A 13,924-nucleotide genomic window follows, 5' to 3' on the forward strand; every position below is an offset into this window, starting at 1 on the left:
AACTGCAATGTAACATTGTTGCAGAGAGGATAACAAATTGAGCTGTAGGTACAGCTTGCTACTGCTTCTGAGCAGCCTGCACAGCTGCCCTACCTGCCCCTGTGAAACAGGCCAAAAAACGTGCTAATGTGGCTTTTTAGGAATGCAAACAGAAGCTCTCAGCTCTTTCGCTCCTGAAGTGTTTGAAACCATTTGCAAGTGTGTCAAAGGAATTGTATATTGTGTTTCTTGTCAGAGCAGATAGGAAAAAAATGTCACCTGGCAGCCAGCAGTAATTACCGGCCCCAGCAGCAACTTTATCTTGTATCATCTGGCATTGAGTCAGTTTTGTCCCTAGGATATAAGTGCTCATCTTAATATCTCCAGATTTGTTTAATTTCAAAATCTTTTAAAAATCCTGTTTGTGTTTGGGAGAAGAGGAGCTCTTATGCTGAGTAGAGTTATGAAAGGGCATTCTTGAGGTTCACAGCCTGAGCTGCCATTCGGTTAGTTTGGGGTTTAGGGCTGCACATCCTGGGTGACTTGTGGAGTGCCAGATGCTCAGGAGTCAGCACCGAGTGGTCGGGAGGTTCTGTAGCGGATGTTTAGGCTGAGCTTTGAAGCACAGCTGGCTCAGGTCTGTTTAAGGTGGGCATTGTTGTCATTTGAGGTCAGTCAGACGATATTTGCTGTATCAGGCTGGGTACAGGGACAGTGCTGGCCAAAGGTGACCCAGCCCTGCGTGTCCTCCCGTTAGGACGAAGCGGCCTCGCTGCACTCCTGTGTGCCTTCCTTTGGCATGGTCATCTTCTCCTGTGCTGTTTCTGAACACCCCAGAGCTTTCTGTCCCTGTGGGAAAACCGATCCTCTTCTGCGGAGAACCTAGAAAAAAATCAGCAGACCATGGATGGAATGCTTTAGGGGATCCCATATCCCATGCTTTAGGGTGGGATAGCAGGAGGGGTTGCATTACAGTGGCTGTGCAAACAACTCTGAAGGTGTTTTGGGAGCTGACAGACCTGGGGCCCTCGAGGGGTCGGACACACCTCCCCCATTTACCACATTTCCAAGTGCTCATTTCCCAGATGAGGTCTCAGCCGGGTAGATTCCAGCTGTGGTGCTGTCCTGAGCTGTGCTCCACTCCTGGCTCTACCTTGACCTCTGCTTTCAGTCGTTGCCCTTTTTCACTCCCTGTACATGAAAGCAGCAGGATTTTATCTTACACTGCTCTCGTTAATCTGTTCCCAGTGTAGGTTTTAGTTTTCCTGCATTAGTTTCAACACAATCCTGGTTATTTGGGTTGGATGCGATGTGTCAGTGCACAACAAACAAACCAAGGAAGATTTAAATCAGTGCAAGAGGCTTGTGAGGATAGACAAGTAGAGATTCACATGTTGGTGTGATTTTGTGTACAATTTTAAAGTACACTTTGCCATGTATTTGAAATTACCAGTAGAAAAGCTGGAGTTTTTTCACTTACAGAGAATTCTGCTTAACACTTCCCAAAGCTGTTGGCAGAGGTGACAGCACACACAGTTTGTAAGAACAGCACGAGCAGAGTTAATGCTGTACTGAGATATTGGGTCTAACAAAACAGTTCAAGTTGACCTTGCTTAGAGGCAACAAAAAGTGTCTTAAGGAAAAATAATCATCAAAGAGTAAAGAATGGTTTAATTCAAAGGCTGTTTAACCTCCTACAGGTCTGGCAAACATTAATAGAACCCTACCCTAATTCTGTTTGTAGATTGTCTCAACAAGGGGTACCTTCAACATGTGGTATCTCAGGATATTTATCGGGAAAAGGAACGGAAGAAGCATATGTCTCAATTATTTATACACAGGTAATTTAATGGTAAAGTGAAGACATGCAATCAAATCTTTGTAAATACTAAAAACCATGGACCAAAGATTGTGTAATAATACAGTAACTTTCTTTGCCCAGTTCTCTGCATTCAGCTCAACACATCGAAGCTGGGAAGTTGTTTTATCCAAAAGAAGTTTGGAAAAACCAACCCCAGGAAGTGCTAAACCTCTGGCAGGAGAGCCTGGGAGAACCACTCTGCCTCCTGGTCCCATGCTGGGGGACTCTGCCCTGCCCGTGGGTCGGGTCAGGTCCATTTTCCAGCCAGAGCTCTGCATTGCACGGCTGAGCTCCGGCACCTGGAACAGGGATTTTACCTCCTGCATTTACACTTTCCAGGCTGCAGAGGCGTGATCGTAACTTGGGCCTAATGGTATTTTAAAATTAAGATTTATTAGTTAATTTTTAAAAATTTGTGTGTACTCAACTGTAACCGCAGTTCTGGGTGAAGCCTTCCAAACCCTCAGATCCGTACAAAATGAAGTTGTCAAAGTTTAGGTTCTTATTTGCTTCCCAGCTGGATCAGACCTAAAAATGACAGTGGCTTAGGAGGAGAAGATTTTTTTTCTACCTCTCTTCGGTCATTTGAGTTTCGTATTTCAAAGATTCCAGTAGGAAGAGCTGATCCTCTGAGGCTGCTGAAGCCTTTGTTCCTCACGTTTCATCTGTGCTGTTATCTCTTGCTGTTGATCCCATTCTTCCAACGGTAGATGGCAACAGCCATTCGTTTGTAAAACACTGGGGTGGAACTCTGCATTACTCAGTCTAATGTGCAAAGAGAGGAATTTAAGTGAAACTATGTGCAAATACTTGGTTGTTTTGGGGTTGGTTTTTTTGGTTTTTTTTGGTTGTTTTTTTTTTTTTTTCTTTTCTTTTTTTTTTTTTTTTTCTTTTTTTAATGCAGACACACTGCTATTAATTGGAAGCGTTTGCAATTTAAATAATTTCTTGTTATGGAATCCAATTCAAAGCAAAAACTTAAAAAATGTTATTTAAGCCTCACAAGAAGGCACTGAAATGAATTGTTATGTGTATGTAAAAAGTATTTAAAAATGCATTTTTCGATTTATATTCTAGACAAACTGAAGTGATTAAGAAACACTAGATTTTTATTCCCTTTCAAGGTTGCTCAAATTTGCAGTTTATGTTTGGTTGAGAAAATAATTAAAACATAGCTTTGCACAAATTAAAGAATTTTATTTCCTGTCTATCCTGTTTAGGACTCACCTTGGCAAAGTGTTTTGACAATTTGACCCCATGGAAAACAGTCTCAGAGACTAGCATTTGCAGATATTGAATTTTACTTTTGCCTCTAAAAATTCATTGTATGATTTGAAACTAGATGTGCAAACGTCAGGCTTTCTAGTGCACAGCAATGTGTTGTAGGATAAATTGCTTTCCATATTTCTCATTTATTTAAATAAATTTATTGCTTGCTTTTGTGGAATATACACTTTGTTTCCCAAAAGCGAACGTGGGAGTTGTGTGAGTGAGGAAGGTAATCATCTATAACAAAGTTATAACCAAGTCACAGGACTTTTGGGAATTTTACAGCTGCAAACCGAAGTTCTCGTGCATTATCATCGCGTTCTGGTTTGCCACGATAACGAGTTTAAAGGCTGGAATTCCTCTGTTTTTATTGAAAAGATAATCAGACTTTTGTACATTAATGATGGGATATTGGCAGCTCTGATAATTTCATAGGAAACATTTTAGTGCGGCAATTAGTATTTTAATAAGGTTTTTTTTCTTTTTACTGTATTTGGTATTATCTGAATTGTACAGTTGGGCTCTTCACTGCTCTCCGTGGGGGACAAAACAAGGCAGAAAGGATGAAAACTGCCTGAAATGAAGTGATGAGGGGGGTTTGGTCCCAGGACTGCTGCTGACTCCAGATGTGCCCTTCTGAGCTGCTCGGCTCCATCCTGTGTAGCAGGGTGGGAAGGATCCCGGAGGATGGGAAATGCCGAGCAGCGCTCTCCTGCTCTCCCCCTGCCCGGGGCAAAAAAGCCATCGAGCCCTATTGTTTCCGGAGAGCCCGGACATAAAACTGTCCTCTAGCTCGCAAACTCCCCGCATCAGCAACATTTACTGTGCTTAAACTTTTTTTCTCGCGGGTTCTGAACCTCCTAAAGAGCAGAATTCCATCACTTCTTTCATCACTCTAATATTCCTTTAAACAACTGTATCATGGGATCTATTGTGCTTAGCTGTAGTGTGTCTACCGTACAGCCCATGTTTTTCATCACAGGAAGCAGCTTGAACTGCTTATAACACATGGAGTAGATATTTGTCTTGTTTTAGAACAGCTTTATATCGTTCAGCTGGCTTTACAGCCTCTTCTGTGTCTAAAGATAAGTACGTTTAAGGATAATCATGAAGTTTTTATCTGCTGCATCGCCTGCCCACACTTTCGTTACCATTCCATATTGCGCTGCTCCAGGCAGCTTTGAACAGCCTGAGCTTGACAATTAGGGGAGTGAACAGGCAAAACTGCTAATTTCTCTCCCCCTTTCCTTTCACTCTTATCTCGTATTCTCTAAGGTACGCGTCTTTATCTACGTGTTTCCAAGAAGGTGTTCAATTAATAACTCAGACAAGTCAGAGCTGATAGGATCTTTTCATGTATTAACTCTTCCTTTCAAACCGAGTGCCAGAAAAATCACTGTTTTCATGTTTTCTCTATTTATTCTGGCTGGATTTTTTAATTGAAGTTGCATGCTGTAGTCCTTTGATTCTGCTCCCAAGAAATTATCAGGGATTACAGTAGTGGCCTTACAGGTAACGGGGGTTCTCACTGATGTCTTGAATAGTGGTTTTCTTCTCTATTAATGTTGATTTAAAATTGTTTTTATTTACAGCAAAAAGATAGACCCACAGACTTAGCTAGGAGTATATAGAATTATTAGATGGTTTGTTACGCAGTTTGTTGTGTTTGGGTTTTTCTCTGATAATAAGAATGCAACTTAGCTGATGAGTAAAACAAAATTAATTTTCAGTGGACAATCACAAGACTTGTCCAAAGGCAGAGGTTTATTGGTGTGTATATGTGAATGATTCAGCAGTTACAGAGAATTATGTTTAAAATTCCCTGTTCTTTCATTAGACATGAAGGACAATGTGTTTAGTTTCCACCTGTGTTGGTCTTGCAGCAGGTTTAAACTTGCAATAAGAGCTAAGTTGATTTGATATTACGAAAAGAAATCCTTTTGGCTCTTATCTACAGTTTAAATTGAATTTGTCCTCTTGTCCTGTGAGCTGTGAGATGCAGAAAAACCACAGTCCCTGTTGGCTAGAACTGGAGATGAGGATGCTCCACTCCACAGAGCAGCAGGTTCTTTAGTGAACATGAAATGAATAAATTTCCCTGAGGAAACAGGTAACCAACTCACTAAACCATGATGTTCGATACTGAAAAAATTCTTTGAAACGCCTCTCAGGGAGCCTGTTTTGTTTTGTTTTATTGGAAGTGAAGATAATGATTCTTTATTGGTGTTTTTAATACAAAAATATTATTTATAAAGTATTTTATAGCTTTCTATTTCTAAGACTTATTAGTCCATATTCTAATTGCTTTCAGAGAGAGCAACCACTGTGAATTTGAGACTAAATAGATGGCAAATTCTGAAAAATGACGGTAGACTCTCCTGATTTTCCTTGTGACATCACAGGAACCTTTCAGTGAACAATTTCCGAGAAATAAATGTACAGAATCTATAAGCAGTGTTAGACAGTACAAAAATTGTTATGCAATACAGAAAAAACCCTCATTAATAAGTTTTTTTATATCATTAATTTTTCTACCAAGTTGATTTTTCATTCTCCAATCATGAGGACTTTCCATAAGGATTTTTTCCCTCAGAAATGCCATTTTTAATGCAGCAAACTTACACCACCAGGACAAGAAGCTGGTTTATGTCCGAGTGAGGGTCATAAACACAAATTGCTGATGCTGTGATTACTACAGTGGTTTAGTTGTCCATCTATGTTCCATCTATTTTATACTTTAAAATTTGGCTTAGTCTTGTAATGAAGCCTGTTCACATCATGTTTTAAGTGTTTTTCTCAACTGCAAGTTCTGGCCAACTGTTTCAGATCAGGATTTTTCTTTTTAGCTTAAAGAAAAAAAAATACACAAGACGGAAGAATTTTTACAGAGGTAGAAGTCTATCAAAGCTATGCCCTGCAACATTTTATTTCTCTTTCAAAAAAAAGGTATGGTGAGGGCTTCGAGTGTTTTCCATCTTAAAGTTTGTGCAAGGTAAATTGCGCATTTTAAATGAGCCTTTTCTAACAACTAAGAGATCTGTACATCATTGGCTGAAGATTTGGGAAGCAAATGTGAAAGCCAAAGGAGATATTTCTGGGAGCTCGTTGGTATCAAGGCAGGTCATGGGGCTGTTCCCAGGCTGCTGCTTGACAAGGAGGGATAGGTACTGACAGTGTTCCTTAAAGGAATGCTTCAAGGGCAAAATGAAAACATTTCCATAGGGTGCAGCCATCAATCAGCAGGGGGATGTTCTTGTACACCAAGTACAACCCAGCAGAGCTTTCCAGTGACCTTAAAGCACTGGCCAACATAGGAGCTGCTCCAGTAATTACAGATTACATTAAGTAGCCAGTAAAAGCCAACAGCCAACTACCAGGCAAACCTTTTATACATTATTAAAATCATATCCCTCCCAGAAGATTCAAGCTAATAAAATTGAACTTGATAATGCAATCAGTAAAAAGCAGGCTTAAAAAAAAAAAATTCTCCTTTGTTGATAATGTCCCAAGAAATCTTGTGTTTTATACAGTGCCTAATATATGTAAGTGTGGAAATAATCCCTCAGGTATATTAACAGTTTCAGTTGCACATTCCCCGAGACTGCCTTGATTTTTTTATAATTACATTTTATTAAGAAATAATTGTTATATATATCAAGTGTGGCTTGCACTTAGATTAAAGATTAAAGGCTGCGGTTACATAATATTTCAGCAATTAAAATATAGAAAAAGATTAAAAGTATGAAATTGGAAGGATTTTTCTCATGTGTCAAGAAACTAGTTTGCCTTTCTGAGTAACTGCCTGGGACAGTTTGTTACAGGCTCTGAAAAATCAGAAATATTAGAGGTTTGACATCAAAAAAGGAAGAGGAAAGAAACACTTTGTAGGTAAGGAGACCAATATTTCCTGCTAATGTTTTCAATAAATCACTTTTGAGTGGATATATTCTATGGACTCCTTAAAAGAGTCCAGGTGTGCCTGACTCTCAGACCAAAAGTTTCTGAAAACATGGCATTTTGAGGGATTGACTGAATAAGAAATTTTCTTCTTGTTGGCCAAGACAGTATATTTTATTATACAATAGAACCAGGGTCACCTGTGTTTGAGAATTGAAACTGCACAGCAGCTGCTTTTGTGAGGTTATTGGTCAGACTTTGATTTCATATGACTCTTAAAATGTTAAAACAAGGTATATACTATTCCCTTATATCTTATACAAAGTTTAAGAAAAAGGTTAATATTGAAGAATATTCTATGACTGGATTAGTTTTCTGTTTCTGTGAGACTAAAGGGTCTGAGACCCAGCTGTAAAACTGTCAGCAAATGAGTTGAGTGTGCACTGAACATCTAGAACACAGCCCAAAGCAGAATGTGGGCAGATTTTCTATGCAATTAAAAATAAATATGGCCAGGATAAATCAGTTTCATTTTATATTTTATACACAGAACCCTGTAGTTGCAAAAATCTCTCCCTTCAGTCATTAGCTGGCATGGTAGAACAAGATCCAGCCATGCCAAGTGAGGACCTTTGTGTTTACTGCTTCTTCAGGTCTCACAAAATGATGAGAAATGTTTCAATTTTGTGCATTAGACCACAACTGTTGCCTAAAGCAAGAAGTACTGCCTGGTCTGTTCCTGGGGAAGGAAATACTGCTTCCAGCAGGAGTTAACTGTGAGTTTGTCATTCTTAATTTAGGCAGTTTGTTACTCCAGGTCTGGATATAGTCTTAGCTATGGCTTTTGAACAAAAAATACCCCATTAAAGTCTATTTTTACTTTTTAAAGTCAGATTGCTTATTTCAAAACCAAAGCGTAGGTTCCTATTTTTGTAAAAATTCCCAAAGCAAGCCCTGTCGCCCCTGGGCTGGTTCTTTGTTGTTCACTGTCTCAGAAAACTTGTCTGAAGCAGCAAATAGATCAAGGAGTAGCAGCAAGGCAGAACAAAGTCAGCCAGTGCAGGTCCAGTGCAGTCCTTGGAGCAGTGCCTGCTGAACCTGGGGCTGAATTTCTTCTCTATCTTCACTGTGTGAGTAGAGATTCTGTTTCAGTTCTTCAGAGGTGCCCAAGAAAACTTTGTAATTGATGTTTTCCACTCATTTTCTTTCTCTGCTGGTTCTGTATTTTGGTAGAATCGTGTTTCCCCAGCTTTCAGATGTGTGCTTGGACGCTGGAAAAACTCACTCTCATGCATAATGAAAGAGGAAAAGTTACAGAGGAGAAATTTCTTGGCTGGAGTCTCCATTCCTGCTCTGTATCTTGCTCTACAAGCTCCCACAGCAAGTGAGTGGTAGAGCCAAGAATAGAACACCACTTCTCTGACACCCAGTCCAGTGCCTTAACCCCTGTCTCCCGTGAGAAATTTTGTTTCGCTTTTCTGTGCAGTGCAAAGATAAGATCATATTTTATTTTGGTGCCTAAATTGATCTCTGGGGTGAGTGAATAAAGTTGGGAAATAGCCAGAGAATAACACAATGTAAATAGTGAAACGTAAGGAGGTTATATATATAACACCACAGCTTCTCAGACTGCTGTGTGGCTAGATAGAATTAATTAAAAACTGTATAAAGCATTTCAGTTCTTTCAGGGTTGTTTTGAGCACATGAGGACTTCTTCAGTGAGGAAACAGGATTTATTTTGCTCAGCTGGATTTTGTTTGAGAGCAGCCAGTGGAGAAGTTCTTTGCTCTGTAACATAAAGTGCCTTTCCTCCCTGGTAGCACTTGCTTTTTTCGGATAACAGCAAGTGTTGTGTTGCCTGTTTGAGGATAGCAAAGGAAATTTGGGAAAAAGATGGATTTAGTGTGGGTTGATTAGTTTGTCCTCCAGAAAGAGTTTGAATTCTGACAAATCAGTGAGCTGTCACCTTGCACTCAATTTCAGGCAAAGTAAGAGCTTCTCTTTCCCAGCCTTTCCCAACATATGAGCAAGAGGCAAGTGCTAAGTGCCAGAGGTGAAATCTGGATCCCACCTCTCTTTTAAAAGCATATAGGTTTGAAGAACAAATATTTTGGAAAGATTTATTTCCAAAGTCTCTTCATACATCATGAGAGGGTGTGTATGAGAGTATGCAGGAAAGAGAGATTGCTGTAAAAGGATAGAAAAGAGGTCACTGTAGCTTTCTGCCTGTGTTCTCTGGCCATGTTTATTGTTTTTATACAGGCATTTGCAATACAAACTGCTGAAATGCATTGGAAAATGGCCCTACATTATTCCAGATACCTGGAATTGTGGGTGCACACACAAATTGCTGGGGACAAGATGAAGCGTGACCTTACAGCACCACTGGGACAGGAGCTTCCTTCTCCACTGATGGCAAAATAACAAATTTCCTCGCTCACTGGCTAGAAATGATCGGGAATTTTTTGGCAGTGCTTTACACTAGGGAACTCTTTATTTCTCACCACTGAAACATTTTGTGGGAACACGCCAGTTTCAGTGAAACTTCTGTAATAAAATGTTTCTTTTCAGGCTAGGATTTAGAGGGGGGTGGGCTCTAACCTGATCTGCTTCTCTGAGAAGGATTTAACCCCCAAAGTCTTCACATTCCAAGAGAGTCCTAATTCTCGTTTATGATGATGTTAGAGTGTTGGTTTTTTTTCCTGAGCTCCTGTAAAAACAAACAGAACCCCCAAACAACAAGCAAATCCCACTTCTAAGGTCATCTTGTTGTGATTGAGAGTGCTTCTGAAATTCTGAAAGGATTTCTGGGATGGGAAAAATTATTTTCCTTCTCTTTCAACTTTGCACCTCACCACTCTGTCATGAACTTTGCATATGAGATTTTGCTCTTGATGAATGAGCTCTCACCATAAAGACTGCTGTGAACTAGGCTTAAGGACTTCCCTGAAATATGAAAACCGAAAGGCTAAACCACAGTTACCTTAGGAAACGCGAAGAAGGAGAAAAATGAAATCTTTGCTTTCCTGCCTCTTCTGTAAGGTTTTGTTACTCATTCTTCACAGATTCTCCTGTGCAGAACTGGCTGCTCCTGCTCAAATATGAGACGTGGATGGAGCACTGCTGTGTGATCAGGGAGGGTCTGCTGGGATCCCAAGGGACTGGCAGGTGATGGGATGGCTCTGCTGGAGCTGAACCCCTCATCAACACCAGCCCTGATGCTTCATCTGAAGGAAATCATAAATTGGCTCTTCACCTTCATGGGCTGTTTCAGTTCCTGCAGTCAGGAATGCCAGCTGCAGTGTGAAATAGATGTAAATTCCATCATTGTTCTTTCTGGAATCTGACACCTATTGTTATTTACTGCTTGCTCTGGTTGTGGCTATATTTTTTTTTCTCATTATCTGTGTGACAATTGAAAGAAAAGAGCTGAATTTTGACCTCAGATAAGTGTGGATGACCAGTGCTTATATTCTGCCTTCTTCCAGGCAGCAGATACCATGAGCCTTCAGAGCTGTCAGAGTGATCATATCTTTACACGGAGTTGTATCAAAGTGAAAAGTTTGAATCTTACAAATCACTTCACATATACTCATCCTCCTCTGTGGAAAAAATTGACTAAGAGCTGTTTAGTGTGCTCTTATTATGGTGATGAGTGCAGAACGAAAGAAACAAATGGGAATATTTTAGGAAAACTTGCAAAGACATTTTGGAAAAGAATTACTCCGTAGTCTAAGTATTGTGACACTGCACTTGATGGGTTTTTAAATATACCTTGGGTTGAAGTGCCATGGATATCTTTGGGGATTGCATATCTAGCAGAAAGTTCTGAGCAGTGCTATCTGCACTTGTGTCCTAAGCAGAAGTAGCAGCACATGACATACAAGGGAGTAATTGTGATTTGATGAGGGAGGAACTGCACACCCTGGGCTGCTGTCAGCTGTGTGTGCCCTGTATTGATGGAAGGTGAGGGTGGATGTGTGCTCTCATAAAAGCCTCCACAAATTGAAACAGCAGTGCTCTGAGGATGCTCTCCTTCCTCATGTCTCTCAGAAATCGCTTCCAAATCAATTCTGCATGTAGTTGAATAAAATCTAGCAGTGAATTTGTGCTTTGATAGCAATGATTTCTACGCACAAAGGGATTTGGAAACAACTTTTCAAAGAAGACAAACACGGTTTGTCTCAGCCAGTGTGGAAATCCTGCAAAATTCCTAGTGAAGGATTGCAACAGAACGGAATATTTGCTGGGTGCTGGAGGGCAAAGGAAGTAAAAAAAAAAAAAAAAAAAAAAAAAAAAATTTACAATTTTTCAAGTGATTCTTGTGAGTACCTCAAATTTGCTTCTGACAAACTGTTTTATTCGCTATTAATTTTAATAAATTGAAAGCATTTTTCATTTCTAGGTAGTTTTTGCTCAGTCTTTGAACATTGAGGCTGATTGTTTTAATTCCACAGGGTCTGGAGGATGGGTTTCTTTGTTTTAGTACAATAACCACACTATAACCAGCCGTTATCTTTTGTTCCTTGCTCTCTTAACTTTCGTTCTTTATGTGACACTATTTGCATTTTAGCTCCAGCAGGCATCAAATAAGATGTTTAATTAAAAATGTTATTGGAGGTCCAATTTAAGATCAAAGATCACATGCTATCAGAGATCCAGTACTTTGATACCACAATAATAAGTACCTTAGAAGTCGTCAGATGGGTTAGATTAGATAGTAATTTATTTTAGCTTGTTTCCTTTTCCTTAGTACTCATTCCAGATACCATAACCTGCTAGAAGTTTGAAGAAGAAGCAGTAATTTTGAAAGTGAAAAGTAAAAGGCTCCCAGTTTAAACAAAATTGATAAAAAAATTATGGAAGTAGGAAATTGAGACTTTTAGAATATATAGGACCAAAAGCTTAATAAACATTGACTTGGAGCATAATCCTGAATGCTAACAGAAGTCCGTTTGTTGTAACAAACATTTTATCTAATTTAATCTTCAAATTTATTACTGCCAGAAAGAATAGAAATTTCAGGCTTTAATGCGTTGGTTACTCTTGAACTTCAGCTTTAAATACTGGTGCTGGTAGTGTCTCCCACTGAAAAGACCATTTTAATTATCCTTGTCATCCATCTCAGTGCATGTGTATTATTTACAAATCATTCTTTAAACTGCTAAATAAGTTGTGTACCCAGACGGGAACAAGAGATAAAATTAGGCTCTGTTGCCATCAGAACACAACAACAGTGTGTGAATTTGAGCTCCTCGCAGAGCTCCTGCCACAAACCTCAAAAGAAAGCAGAGGCGAGGTTAGTTCATTCCTTGGCTGTGCATCTGCACAGCGAGTGCTCAGGTCTCACAGGACATTAATCACCTCTGCAGAGATGCAAGAGCCCTCCACTTCTAACACAGCCCACGGCAGTTAATGGAGCTGGCAATGTGCTTTTACCTTTTGTTCTACTTCTGGATTACTTTGATTTTAGATTAAGTAATCTAAATGTCTGTTTGGTGAAGAACGGCGCTTTTTTTTTTTTTTTTAATATATACTTTCATATTTATAAATTATTCTAACAGTTCTTCCGGCTAATAAATCATAACTGTGTTGGTTCTAATGCATTTGAACTATCAGCCAGTATGTGCAGAATGTTATCAGTTTTCATGTGTTACAGATAGCGGAGGTGGAAAAGTGGTTTTCGAATGGTGTTGAGCTACTGCAAAGATTTTCCATTTGCTTCTGAGCCATTGCCTTTGTGCTGTCTCGGGAGTTGGGTTGAAAGGGAGGGGCTATGATCTGCCAGGAGAGACTCTCCACAAAGCTTCCTTTGGCACCAATGGACTCCAAAAATCCCTGAACTGGACAGGGAGCTGTGATTCCCCCAGACAGACAGCGGAGCAGAACTCCGGCTCCTGCTTCCCAACCCCCAAAAGACTTTAAACGACTTTCCTTTTTTTTTTCTTACCCCAAAGTGGCTTTGGAAACACGGCAGGAATGCAAATAAACGTGTAAAAGAGTCAGTCTAATCGGGCGTACAGTTCTCAGAACTTCATTACTCTTCGTTATCTGAAAAACTGCAAATAAGAAGGGAAACGCCAGCAGGGCAGAGATGCACTGTCACACTGCAGACTTCGTGTTAGGAGGGATAGTTGTGAATGCTAACAGAAAGCCAACAACCAAAATTCGGTACTTGGGTTCAGCCTTGTGAATGGACACTATTTTTAGAAATGAGTTCAATTGAAAAAATCCTTATTTTCCATGTAAATGAACAACTTGTTTAAATTCAGAGGCAAAAAAACCCTGGGGTTAAGTGTAAGACCCACAATTCGATTTGCATGTTGAGTAATTCAGACTGTAATAGAAGCTTTGTCATGTTAAGGTTAGGTCTTTCCTGTGGCTGTTCAAGTGGGCTCTAAAGACTTTTTAACGTGTTGCAGGATATTAAGGGGGGAAGGTTTGACCTACATCCATTTTTTTCAGACCCACTTGTGCAGGTTTCATCACACTCCCCGTGTCTCGCACGTGGGACATTGCTGAGGGCAGGATAGGTGCCCAATTGCCTACATACAATTTCATCAGGAAAGGTATATGATTTATTGCCCTGTAAAGGGTTTTGACATGGAGCCTGTGAAAAGCACTATATAAATGCCAATACAATATAAAACGTCACACAAATACTTTGCTCATTAATTCTGACCCTGTGCTTTTGTACTGGAGAGAAATGAGAGTGAAATATGAATGTGTTCCTTATGCTTTAAGGGGAAAATGGGGCTGTGGATTTTATAAAGGCTGATGTGTTAACCTGCCTTTGTGGTTCCTTTAAAGACAAGCAGCAAGAAGCCCACTCCTGCCTGGAAGTTACTCTGTGAGTGAAAGCAGATAAAGCCCTAAAAAAGGGGAGCCCCCCATTTGTGATGACAGTCCTTGGTCACG

The sequence above is a fragment of the Sturnus vulgaris genome, chromosome 10, assembly GCF_052056855.1.
Source record: "Sturnus vulgaris isolate bStuVul1 chromosome 10, bStuVul1.hap1, whole genome shotgun sequence".
Lineage (NCBI taxonomy): Eukaryota > Metazoa > Chordata > Aves > Passeriformes > Sturnidae > Sturnus > Sturnus vulgaris.